Below are 13,860 nucleotides of genomic sequence, written 5' to 3'. Positions count from 1 at the left end.
GATATTTTAATCAAATGTAAACAAATAACGATGACAGACACGGAAAATCAGAACTAAATTTTCATAATTATCGGGAAAATCAGAACTAAATTTTCATAATTATCTAAAAAATTATCGAGTTCACAGCACTCCGGCACTATTAAAAAAAATGTTGAAAAGAAATCAAGGACAAACACACTAGTTTCAAATAAAATGGCACAAAAAAATCCTAGCGATCACACAAAGAATGTGAGTAAAGCAATATTATGATCATCGAAAATAACTCGTCTTCTTGTTTAATTAATTAATTTATTCTAATCTTCCTGCAATGAGGAATCGTACAACAAACCTTCCGGCCATGGGATACCTTCCTGAGGACGACGATAGTGGGGATAAGTATATGTATTACTTTTGCAGATGGGAGAGATATACCGTGTCGTGCGGATTTCATCGAGGACAGTAAAAGTCATCATTCCAGTAAGCGTAAGGGCACCGAGTAGGGCGGGACGAAGGCCATAACGGGCAAACCCTACGGCTCCACCTATGGCTGCACAATGGATTTGATACGGAATGAAACCCCCGTGATGAGGCTCTCAAGCAACCCATGAAAGAAAGTGACCTAAAGAAACCAACGCTATACTCTGACCTAAACCGGGAGATTTGGCAAGGGCAGTGAGCAATCTAGACTTAAACCCGCAACTATTATTGGGTTTGATGAAATTGTAGAAAAATCCAATTGTAGTACCTCCTATAATTCCAAATCCTACATCTTCTACTACGCCAGATATATCATATGGACATCTTAAAGTACAATATGCATTACTATTTGGAGGCCCTCCGTCAACAACTAGCTTTTCCATGCCGCTCTTAAATGGAAGATGCTACAGTTACACTCGGTGTATAGAATCTTCTATACGCCACCAATAAAATCTATGGAATCTATTATTTAATTATGGAAGGAATTTGGGAAATTATTTTTACCAAAATTAATGATAATATTTTACATTAACATAATTTTCTCATACGGGGAAGTGGTGATTGACCCCCTTAACTCTTTGTAATTGTGAAATTAAGCCCCATAACTTTTAATTGGAGTAATTTGACCCCATAACTTTCACATAAAGTGCAATTTAAACCCAATTCAAATTGTATCTAATATCCCCTTGAAATCAATATCTCCTCAATTTCCCACTACAAAAATAAGAGAGAAAAAAAATTATACACTCCATATACAGATTAGAAATACACATTTTTCATATATGATGTTTCTTCTTAAACGATACACATTCTTCAAAAAAAAAAAAAGAATCAAAGCAGCAGCAAACATGTGAAATCCGCTGCATCAGTGTGTAAGTAAATGGCGGCTAAAGCACATAACAGCTCACTATTGCAGCATTTGCACATTGATATAAATCACCCAACATACACACAGGTGACTTGAAACTTTCAGGAAACTTAAGGTGCACAATTTCAAAAACAAAGCAGCTAGTCCTATATAAGCTCATCAAGTCTTATCATATCTCCGAATTGAACAACCTTGTAACACAGCATAAAATAATGAACCTAAAAATTGCTCTAATTAATCTAATTTACTAACAAAATAAGATGATTTAAATGATAATTGGAAGAATATATTACCTTTGAGTAAGGTAGGATGAGATTTGGGGTACAAATTGAGGTTTTGCTATTGAGGCATTTCGAGCTCCATAAATGTGTTGCATATCATTCTTTGGGCAGTCCCAGTACCGGTTTATATTGTAAAATGGTGGAATTCAGGGAATTAGGGGGTAAAAATTAGGTTTTGCAAATTAGCTTGGAATCTTAGGGATTGAAGAATAGATAAGAATTGAAATGATGTAATTAAGTGGAAATACAAAGAGGAAAGTTACAGAGAAACGTGGAAATAAAGTGTATTTTTTTTTTTTTTTGCAAAATGATAAGGTGTATATTAGAATATTAGATTGTACGTATTTTGTATGTTTTTAATATACTATACCTGCTAATATACGTATACCTTGTTGTTATACCATGAGATTTTGGTGAGATTTTGAATGGGGTTAATATTCACTTTATGTGAAAGTTATAGGGTCAAATCACTTTAATTAAAAGTTATGGGGGTTAATCACCACTTCCCCTTTTCATATCTTACAAAATATTCTATCATATTTCTTCAGCTTATTTTAATTAAAAAAAATTGTTTAGTCTTGCTATGTATCAGGCATTAGTTTTCATTAAAAGAAAAATTTATCATCATTAATACTCTTTAAGAACATTACATTGAGTTTTAGGTGCACTTCAAATTTTTTGTCAAGTCTTACCTTATAAGACGTAAGTTTTTATTACAAGAAAAACTCATTTGTCAGACGTTAATTTTTATTACAAGAAAAACTCGTTTGCTGGCGCCGCCGACTGGGTTAATTGGTAGAGAGGAGACAATGGTGGTGCATGGTAGCCGTTAAGGATTGGTAGGAGTTCAATTGTTAGGGAAAAAAGACGTAAAAGATGAAAGACTTAGAAAATAATACAAGTATGTTACCAAATCTGAAATAATTAGGGTATAAAGAAATAAATAATAATCTGGGAAATTTTTTAATTTTAAAATTTGTCTCTTCAAATATACTAACAAAATCAAACATAAAAAAGATTTTGTCTTATACCCCACTATTGCCACATGTCAATATGTGACTCGCAGTGTATAGAAGATTTTATACACCGAGTGTAACCGTAGCCTTTTCGCTCTTAAATCGATATCTATATTTATGCTCACCTTGCCACTTGAATCAATCAATTTAGAACAATATTAATATGAGGATGATTAATAGATGCCTTATATATATATATATATATATATGTATATATATATATATATATATATATATGTATATATAGAGGTAAGATCTAATGAGTCCACCACTTCCATTGAGTCCATAAGTCCCTCTAAGGGCCATTGGATGGACTAAATGGAAGGTTGAGATGAATTTGATTAAAGGCCATTAAAAAGAAAAGGAAAAAAATGTGGATGGTTGGATTGAGATGGATGGTTGAGATTGAAAATTACCAAAAAAAATTACCACTAATCAAATTTCTACACACTAATTAATTTTTCTTTCTCTCTCTAGCCCCTAATTAATCAGTTTTGAGTTTTAGATTTCAGAAGTGTAAATGTAATGTTGTATGAGTTTTACAAGTGTAAATGTGACGGAAATATAATTTTAACATTTTACAAGTGTAAATGTGAGGTTTTACGAGTGTAAATGTAACATTTTAAAAGTGTAAATTTGATTTTTTGTGACGGAAATTTTGAATTTATATAATTTTAACATTTTACAAGTGTAAATGTGAGGTTTTACGAGTGTAAATGTAACATTTTCAGAGTGTAAATTTATTTTTTTGTAACGGAAATTTTGAATTTATATAATTTTAACATTTTACAAGTGTAAATGTGAGGTTTTACGAGTGTAAATGTAACATTTTAAGAGTGTAAATTTGTTTTTTTGTGACGGAAATTTTGAATTTATATAATTTTAACATTTTACAAGTGTAAATGTGAGGTTTTACGAGTGTAAATGTAACATTTTAAGAGAGTAAATTTGATTTTTTGTGACGGAAATTTTGAATTTAGATAATTTTAACATTTTAAAAGTGTAAATGTGTAATACTCCGTATTTATAGTCTTGGGGGTACTCTATAGAGTAGCCCTTACTCTGTCGAGTAAGGGTAAGTGTCGCAAAGAAAATAGTTTCGACTGTTGGGCACTCGATCGAGTAGCTGGGGCACTCGATCGAGTAGTGGGGTACTCGATCGAGTACCTTGGGTACTCGATCGAGCGCCCTGGTTTACGGGGAGTTTTCGCGGGTTTTGTTAATTATGCGATTAGGGTATTTAAACCAATTCGTCTTTGTTTTAAAACACTTTTACCAAAACCTAAAACCCGTTTAAGAGAGGAAGCAACGAGCTTCTTCTTCCTAATCGCATCCTTAACGATTCCCTGAGTTCGACGGTCGATTCTCGTTGTTTTTCGTGTTGTTGGATTCCTTGCGTCGAGGGTAAGCTTCTAGCATAATTTTTATAATGTTTTGCTAGTTTTGGTCAAACCCTAATTTAGTGTTTGGGGATTTTATGAGTAGGAATTGAATAGTAGTCTTTATGTGTTATGTATGATAGGAGGAGAATTCGTAGAGGAGCCGTTTTGAGACAGCTGTTTAGATCGCCTGCGTATTTGCTTTCCAGGTAGGATTTCCTACTCGGTATTAGTCCCATAACGGGATATTGGTGATGTGCTGTAGTTAGCTTTTGATTGTGATTGTGATTGTGTTTGTGCTTGTGGTTGGTTGTGATGGTTCTCGAGATGCGTTCTCGGCTGAGTGGGGTCACTTGCGGGAGTGATCTCACGCCCTAGTTTCGCCCTTCGTGGAACCCGCCACGGAAGGGGATGTGCACATTAATGATACAGGGTTATCGCTCGTACGATGAGCGGGGCTTAGGTGGGAACGGCTGCGGTCCCCCATCGCGGCAGGGTGGTCCAAAGGACGATCGGTGTTGAGATGATGATGGGAGTTGGTGTTGTGTGTATGTGTGACGGTTCAAATTGTCTGTTTGCCTTATTGTTATTATCTATTTTGGTTGTGTGATTAGTACTGACCCCGGTGTTGTTTTGTAAAACCTGCGGGGATCCATTCGGGGATGGTGAGCAGATATTGAGCAGGTATAGAGATGGTACTGGATAGCTGGGGATGGCCACGACATGACGATAGAGTCTTCCGCTGTAGTTTAGCTTTTATTTACATTTCAGTTGAGAACAGACAGTTTGAATAATGTATTGCACTTTCAGTTTGGTTTCGAGGATTGTAACTTTTCATTAAAGTACTTATAATAAAGGTTGTTTCTATTTTGTCTATTTGATTATCATACCTCGGGCAACCGAGATGGTGATGTCTCCATACCTGAGTGGTCCTGGTAAGGCACTTGGGGTATGGGGGTGTTACAAATGGTATCAGAGCGACGATCCTGAAACCTGTAACCAATGAACTTAATGAACATAGGGAGTCAATTAAAATGAACCCGGGGTAAAAGTTGTAGGAGCTAGTGCAAAGGCTTGGGAGACGTCCTAAAGTCGCAAGGGGTCGCCCTACAGCTTTGAACCGGTCACGTGGGGTAAATATGTGTTGAGTCATGTGTGTGCTTAGTAACTTGTGTAACAATGTGATGGAATGTGATGATGGATGGATGTTTAAATTGAAAGTTGATGAGATGAAAGGAAGGTGATGATATATATATAAACATTGTTGATAGCATATGGGATGTTTTATAACATGGCAATTAATAGCATGAATGTTATGATGTAATGTGATTTTATAAAGTTATCATGTTAGTATATGACGTAATATGCGGGTAGCTTTTACGTATTAGTGATACTTGATCGAGTAAGACTGACTCGATCGGATAGGTTTTTGGCGAAATTGAGTCCAGAATCGCGTTTTGGGGCACTCGATCGAGTAACTAGGGGTACTCGATCGAGTAGGGGGTCACTCGATCGAGTAGCCTATATACTCGATCGAGTGGGTTAGTGACCAGAAAGTCTGTTTGGTTCTGGAGTTTGGGTACTCGATCGAGTACATAGGGGCACTCGATCGAGTAGCCCGTCACTCGATCGAGTGGGTTTGGGTACTCGATCGAGTGGGTTCTGGGCATCGTGTTTTCGTGTTTTGAAGTTTAGTACGTATGTTCATATCTACCCTTTCTCATATATGTTTAGTTTCAAGATGTCGCCCAAGAAAAATGCCTTGTACGCTAGAGCAGAGCTTATGACTACGGATGACATCGTTAAGATGTTAGAGCACCAGGATGCTCTTACTGAGACCCTGAAGAGAGTGAATGAGGACAAAGATAAGAGTAAGGAGAAGGAGGTTGACCATGCTAAAGTCAGCCTCTATATTGCGAGGTTTAACCCGAAGGAGTACAAGGGAGTTGAGGAGCCTAACCGTCTTGATAGTTGGCTGAGGGAGATGGAGAACATACTAGATTTAGTCCACTTGTCCCGATGAGATGAGAGTGGATCAGCCGCATTCTATCCGAGGGAGGCAAATGGCAAGTGGTGGGATTCAGTGAAAGTAAGTGCCAAGGAGATATATACCAACCAGGGGTTACCCGCTATACCTTGGGAGGAGTTTCGTAGGGGGGTGTGAGGAAGGAGTTTGTGCTTGGAACATGTGAGGAGTAAGTTGAGGGAGGAGTTTGATAAGTTTAAGATGACTCGAGATGTCCGTGGCTGAGTACTACAGTGCGCGTTCAATGAGAAATCTAGATATGCAGAGGACATGGGTTTGAGCGATGAGAATTTGGCTTTGAGGTTTGAGAGTGGACTAACCACGAAGATTATGGACAAGTTACCCGTGGGAGTCCTCACCGATGTGAAGGAAGCATATGAGAGGGCCGGGAGAGCCGAGAGACTAGTGGAGATGGCTCGGAGAGGTCCGTGGTGAGAAGAGGAAGTCGGAGAGCGAGGGTGGTGGCCAATCTAACTACAAGAAAGGCAACCACAATCAATCTAAGGGGTTTTCTTCGGATCCGGGTTTAGTCTTTGGAACTTCCTTTGGGAGAGGTCGTGGGAGTGTGAGCAACAGGGGGGAGTGACCTGCTTTGGGTGTGGTGGCGTAGGCCACAAGAGGCATGAGTGCACGAGTGCACCGGATCTTTCGAGACCTCGCACGAGCTTCGCGAGCAACAAAGCCGGCTGGATCATGGCCAAACCGAGGAGGCCGAGCTACCAGAGTGGAGGCAACCGCAACGGCGGTAATTCTTATCAGAAGACACCGACGAACAACAACAATCAAGGGTCGGGTGCTAAGCCGACCGCATCGCTAATCTTGTCCGGGAGGTGGGCGGAAGACCAATGGGCAAATTGTTCATGATGGAGAAGAAGGCAAACGAGGAGGATGCGCATGTTATCACCGGTACATTCCTTGTTAATGGTATTCCTACGTTTGTTTTGTTTGATTCGGGGGCTTCTCAATCGTTTGTGTCTTCGAGTCATGTAAAGCGATTGGGTCCGAGAGTATATGAGACTCGTTAAGGAGCAAGTTTTCATACCTTCGGGTGAGTCCGTATCGTGTGGGAGGTTGTTTAGAGATGTATCTTTGATAGTTGGGCAAGTCGATTTTCCTGTAGACTTGCTAGAGTTTCCTTTTAATGGTTTTGAGATGATAGTTGGGATGGATTGGTTAGGAAAGTATAAGGCTAAGATAGACTGTCATCAAAAGAAAGTGTCCCTTAGAGGTCCTAAGGGTGTTAGTGTGTCTTACCGTGGGTTTTTAGTCAAACCCAAGGTTAAGTTGATTGCAGCTGTTACCTTGAAGTCTTATCTGAGGAAGGGATGTCCTTTGATCCTGTGCCATGTGAGAGATGATCGGATAGCGAGTCCAACAGTTGATGAGATACCTGTGGTAGGAGAGTTTGCGGATGTCTTTCCAGAGGAGATTCCGGGGTTGCCACCGAAGAGGGAGATAGATTTCACCGTTGAGTTGAAGCCAGGGACGGGGCCAATCTCTAAGGCACCGTACCGTATGGGTCCTAAGGAGATGGAGGAACTTAGGAAACAGTTGGACGATTTGATAGAAAAGGGGTACATTAGACCGAGTGTATCGCCTTGGGGAGCACCAGCCTGTTCGTGAAGAAGAAAGATGGGAGCTTGAGGTCGTGCATAGATTACGGGAGCCGAACCGTGTGACGATAAAGAACAAGTATCCTTTGCCAAGAATAGATGACCTGTTTGATCAGTTGAGTGGTGCAACAGTTTTCTCTAAGATTGATTTGAGGTCGGGGTACCATCAGGTGAAGATTAGAGATGTGGATATACCGAAGACGGCTTTCACGTCGAGGTATGGCCACTATGAGTATGTGGTGATGCCGTTTGGATTGTCTAATGCGCCGGCGTGTTTTTATGGATTTGATGAATAGGATCTTGAGACGCTTCTTGGATCGGTTCGTAGTAGTGTTTATCGATGACATCTTAGTCTACTCTAAGACTAAGGAGGAGCATGAGGAGCATCCGAGGATCGTGTTGCACCTTGAGAGATCATGAGTTGTATGCTAAGTCTGTCCAAGTGCGAGTTCGGTTAGAGGAAGTTGCTTTTCCGGGGCATGTAATCTCTAAAGATGGAGTAGCGTGGATCCTAAGCAAAGATTGAAGTCGTGACAAAGTGGGAAGCACCGAAGAATGTCGGCGAGGTTAGGAGTTTCTTGGGTTTAGCTGGATATTACAGACGGTTCGTGAAAGATTTCTCCAAGATAGCTAGACCGATGACGGCGTTGATGAGGAAAGAGAACAGGTTTCGTTGGGATGAGAGTTGTGAAAAGGCGTTCCAAACCTTAAAGGAGCGTTTGACCACACCCCGTCCTAGCATTACCTGAAGGGAGCGAGAATTTCGAGGTTTATACGAGACGCTTCAAGAATGGGTTGGGATGTGTGTTGATGCAGAATGGTAAAGTAATTGCCTATGCTTCTAGGCAGTTGAAGCCTTATGAGGAGAACTACCCTACTCATGACCTGGAGTTGGGTGCAGTGGTGTTTGCTCTCAAGATTTGGAGGCATTACCTTTATGGAGCAATCTTTAAGGTATTTTCGGATCACAAGAGTCTCAAGTACATCTTCACGCAGAAGGAGTTGAACATGAGACAGAGGAGGTGGATGGAGTTGATTGGAGATTATGACATGGAAATCATCTACCATGAAGGGAAGGCCAATGTTGTTGCTGATGCTTTAAGTAGAAAGAGTGTGCATTCCTTATGTACACTCTATCTTTGATGAGGTCATGGGAGGAGGTAGCGAGTTTTGGGATTCATATGATGCGAGAAAGGAGATGCTATGGGTGATATGACAGTACATATGGAGTTTTATGATGACATTCGGGATAAGCAGGCTTTGGATCCTAAGATAGTTGAGTGGAGAGCTGGAGTAGAGAAAGGGACAGTGTCCCGATTTTCCATTCATACAGATGGTAGTTTGAGGTTTGATGGTAGGTGGTGTGTGCCTAATGATGAGGAGTTGAAAAAGACAATCATGACAGAGGCTCATTGCACACCATATTCAGTTCATCCAGGTGGAGACAAGCTATATAAGGACTTGAAGAACACGTTTTGGTGGCCTGGGATGAAGAAAGAGACAGCTGAGTTTGTGTCCCGTTGTTTGACATGCCAGAGAGTTAAAGGGGAACAGAGAAGACCACAAGGTAAGATTCAGTCTTTGGAGGTGCCTGAGTGGAAGTGGGAATCCATTTCCATGGATTTCATTGTGGGTTTGCCGAGGAGTCAACAAGGTAACAATATGATTTGGGTGATAGTGGATCGGTTGACCAAGTCCGCTCACTTTGTTCCAATGAAAGATACATGGACTAAGGCACAATTGGCTATGGCCTATCGAAAGAACGTGCTTAAGTTACATGGAGTCCCTAAGGACATAGTGTCTGACAGAGATGCGAGGTTTATATCGAAGTTTTGGAAAGAGTTGCAGGAAGCGTTGGGAACGACTTTGAAGATGAGTACAAAGATTTCATCCTGCGACGGATGGGCGACAGAGAGAACAATCAAGACCCTTGAGGATATGTTGCGAGCTTGTGTGATGGATTTTGGTGGTAGCTGGGAGCAGAGGTTGGATTTGATAGAGTTTTCGTACAACAACAACTATCACACCAAAGATAGGTATGGCACCGTTTGAGGCTTTGTATGGGAGGAGATGTAGGAGTCCGATCTGTTGGGACGATAGTCTTTGAGGCAAAGTGGTTTTAGGACCAGAGATGGTACATGAGATGGTAGAACAGATTAAGATGATCAGAGAACGGATGAGAGCAGCCCAGGATCGACAGAAGAGTTATGCAGATCTACATCGTCGGGACATAGAGTTTCAGGTTGGGGACAAGGTTCTTCTGAAAGTGTCTCCGATGCGTGGAGTTATGAGATTTGGGAAGAAAGGCAAGTTAAGTCAGAAGTTTATAGGGCCTTATGAGATCTTAGAGCGAGTCGGGAAGTTGCTTATCGTTTGGCGTTACACCGTTTGCATTGGAGAGAGTGCACAATGTGTTTCATGTATCGCAGCTGCGGAAGTATGTGAGCGACCCGTCACATGTGTTAGAGGCAGAGAGCTTAGAGTTGGATGAGTCCCTATCATACCTTGAGGTGCCTAAGAAGATCCTAGACCGGAAGGTTAGGAAGACCAGGAGTGGTGAGACAGTGTTGCTTAAGATCCTTTGGTCTAACCACGAGACTGAGGAAGCTACATGGGAGGCCGAAGATATCATGAAAGAGCGTTACCCTTTTCTCTTTGATCAGGTACGTATGGTTACGAGGACGTAACCTTGTTTCTTTTAGGGGGGTAGGAGAGGATCGCGAGAGTTTTTAAGAGCTTTTACACCCTTCTTTTTCATGTTGTGTCGGTATGTTGTCGGGATAAGTTGGGTTAGTGTCATGCTTTACGTTGTGTTTTGTTTGACCTTCGAATCGGGAGGCTTATGGGAGTACCTTTGTTTAGTAGTGGTTTGAACTTCGGGGACGAAGTTCCTTTTAAGGAGGGAAGACTGTAATACTCCGTATTTATAGTCTTGGGGGTACTCTATAGAGTAGCCCTTACTCTGTCGAGTAAGGGTAAGTGTCGCAGCAAAATAGTTTCTGACCTGTTGGGCACTCGATCGAGTAGCTCGGGCACTCGATCGAGTAGGGGGGTACTCGATCGAGTACCTTGGGTACTCGATCGAGCGCCCGGTTTTACGGGGGAGTTTTCGCGGGTTTTGTTAATTATGCGATTAGGGTATTTAAACCAATTCGTCTTTGTTTTAAAACACTTTTACCAAAACCTAAAACCTGTTTAAGAGAGGAAGCAGCAGTTCTTCTTCCTAATCGCATCCTTAACGATTCCCGGAGTTCAGACGGTCGATTCTCGTTGTTTTTCGTGTTGTTGGATTCCTTGCGTCGAGGGTAAGCTTCTAGCATAATTTTTATAATGTTTTGCTAGTTTTGGTCAAACCCTAATTTAGTGTTTGGGGATTTTATGAGTAGGAATTGAATAGTAGTCTTTATGTGTTATGTATGATAGGAGGAGAATTCGTAGAGGAGCCGTTTTGAGACAGCTGTTTAGATCGCCTGCGTATTTGCTTTCCAGGTAGGATTTCCTACTCGGTATTAGTCCCATAACGGGATATTGGTGATGTGCTGTAGTTAGCTTTTGATTGTGATTGTGATTGTGTTTGTGCTTGTGGTTGGTTGTGATGGTTCTCGAGATGCGTTCTCGGCTGAGTGGGGTCACTTGCGGGAGTGATCTCACGCCCTAGTTTCGCCCTTCGTGGAACCCGCCACGGAAGGGGATGTGCACATTAATGATACAGGGGTTATCGCTCGTACGATGAGCGGGGCTTAGGTGGGAACGGCCATGGTCCCCCACCGGCGCGGGTCTGTCCAAAGGTGGACGATCGGTGTTGAGATGATGATGGGAGTTGGTGTTGTGTGTATGTGTGACAGTTCAAATTGTCTGTTTGCCTTATTGTTATTATCTATTTTGATTGTGTGATTAGTACTGACCCCGTGTTGTTTTTTGTAAAACTGCGGGGATCCATTCGGGATGGTGAGCGAGATATTGAGCGGTATAGAGATGGTACTGGATAGTCAGGGATGGCCACGACATGACGATAGAGTCTTCCGCTGTAGTTTAGCTTTTATTTACATTTCGATTGAGAAATGACAGTTTGAATAATGTATTGCACTTTCAGTTTGGTTTCGAGGATTGTAACTTTTCATTAAAGTACTTATAATAAAGGTTGTTTCTATTTTGTCTATTTGATTATCATACCTCGGGCAACCGAGATGGTGATGTCTCCATACCTGAGTGGTCCTGGTAAGGCACTTGGGGTATGGGGGTGTTACAAAATGTGAGGTTTTACGAGTGTAAATGTAACATTTTAAGAGTGTAAATTTGATTTTTTTTGTGACGGAAATTTTGAATTTATATAATTTTAACATTTTACAAGTGTAAATGTGAGGTTTTACGAGTGTAAATGTAACATTTTAAGAGTGTAAATTTGATTTTTTGTGACGGAAATTTTGAATTTAGATAATTTTAACTTTTTACAAGTGTAAATGTGAGGTTTTACGAGTGTAAATGTAATATTTTAAGAGTGTAAATTTGTTTTTTTGTGACGGAAATTTTGAATTTACATAATTTTAACATTTTACAAGTGTAAATGTGAGGTTTTACGAGTGTAAATGTAATATTTTAAGAGTGTAAATGTAATATTTTAAGAGTAAATTGGTCCTTTGAGTGTAACTTTGGTCCTTTATAAGTGTCACTTTTGTCCTTTACGAGTAAAACTTTAGTCCGACTACCAAAAAACACCACCACCGTCGTCCTCCACCGCCAACTCATATCCACAAAAATTATGAGTGCAAATCTATATAATTTTAACAAGTGTAAATATAAAGATATACGAGTGTAAATGTAAAAAAAATGAGTGTAAATGTAAAGAAATACGAGTGTAAATGTAAAGAAATAAGGGTGTAAATCTGAAAAATGCGTGTAAATGTAAAGAAATATAAGTGTAAATGTAAAGAAATACAAGTGTAAATGTAAAGAAATATAGTGTAAATCTGAAAAATGAGTGTAAATGTGAAGAAATACAAGTGTAAATGTAAAGAAATACGAGTGTAAATCTGAAAAATGAGTAGAAATGTAAAGAAATACGAGTGTAAATGTAAAGAAATATGAGTATAATAAATATATTTATTAGATCTAAGAATAAAAATCAGGTATGAAAATAACACATTTACACTTCATACTATGAGTGTAACTTTAATGGAGTAAAGTGTAAATTTAAAGACATACGAGTGTAAATTTGAAAAAAAAAATGAAAAGTACAGAAACGCCCAACAAAAAAATGAAAGATGAAAAAGGAACCAAGACGATATATTTGAAAAAAAGACAAGATTACTCCAATCTGAAAAAAAAAAAAGAAAGAAAGAAAGAAAGAAAACAAAATCTGAAATATAAAACAACCTTTGATTCACAACTCTATAAACAAACAAAAACGAAAATTATATAAAAACAACTAGAAAATTGAAAGAGAGAGGCACAAAGATCAACAAAACACAACGACAAACTTGAACACAAACCAAGGAAAACAGAACACAAACCAACGAAACCAAAGAAAAACAAAACAAACAAAAAACCACAAAATCAACAACGACAGCATCGACCACGACAGCAACAACACACGTCAACAACCATCCTCGCCTCCTCCAACCACCGCCAACAACCACCCTCGCCGACAACATCAACCAAGACGAGAGGGGAGGAGGAGGATGTCGATGAAGCGGAGTTTTTTTGGGATCTCTGTTTGTGAGGTGGAGTGACGGCTGTGGTGTTGGAGGTGTTGCTGTGGTGGGGTCGGAAAATGGTGGTGGTTGTGGTTGTTGGAGGAGGTGTGGTGTTGCTGTGGTGGTGTCGGGAAATGGCAGGCGTGGTGTTGCTGTGGTGGTGTCGAGGTGGTGCGTGTGGTGGTCTCAGATCTGGAAAAAAGGAGAAGGGGAAGGAGGTGGATCTGGATGCGGGTTGTGGTTGTTTGTTGTGGGTGGTTGTCGGGTTGTGGTGTGCGGGCTGACGGTGGAGAGGAAATGGTGTGGTTGTTCTTGTGGATGTTGTTGGTGGTGAGTGAGGGTGGTGAGCTCGAATCTGGCCAAAAAGGGAGAAAGGGAGGGAGGTGGCGGGCTGATGGTGGAGAGGAAATGGTGGGATGGTGGAGACGAGGGAGGTCGGGGTGGGGTGGTGGTGGCGGACAGGTCGGGGTAGGGTGGGGTGCCCTCGGTGGTGGTGAGGATGAGAGGAGGGAACTTTTTTTGGGGTGT

The 13,860-nt window shown here is 40.6% G+C and overlaps 1 long non-coding RNA gene across 1 annotated transcript; it reads right to left on the bottom strand.

Annotated features, from left to right (window-relative positions):
* Positions 1 to 67: 67 nt before the first annotated feature.
* LOC141638893 (uncharacterized) lies at positions 68 to 1,881 on the bottom strand. Its single transcript, XR_012542290.1, has 2 exons — positions 1,618 to 1,881; positions 68 to 526 (listed from the first exon to the last, which is right to left on the bottom strand). It is a non-coding gene; the product is annotated as an uncharacterized LOC141638893 (long non-coding RNA).
* Positions 1,882 to 13,860: the final 11,979 nt, after the last annotated feature.

The sequence above is a fragment of the Silene latifolia genome, unplaced genomic scaffold (assembly GCF_048544455.1).
Source record: "Silene latifolia isolate original U9 population unplaced genomic scaffold, ASM4854445v1 scaffold_222, whole genome shotgun sequence".
NCBI classification, from domain to species: Eukaryota; Viridiplantae; Streptophyta; class Magnoliopsida; order Caryophyllales; family Caryophyllaceae; genus Silene; species Silene latifolia.
The sequence above is the reverse complement of the archived record's forward strand: the minus strand, read 5'-3'. Positions and strand labels throughout refer to the sequence as shown.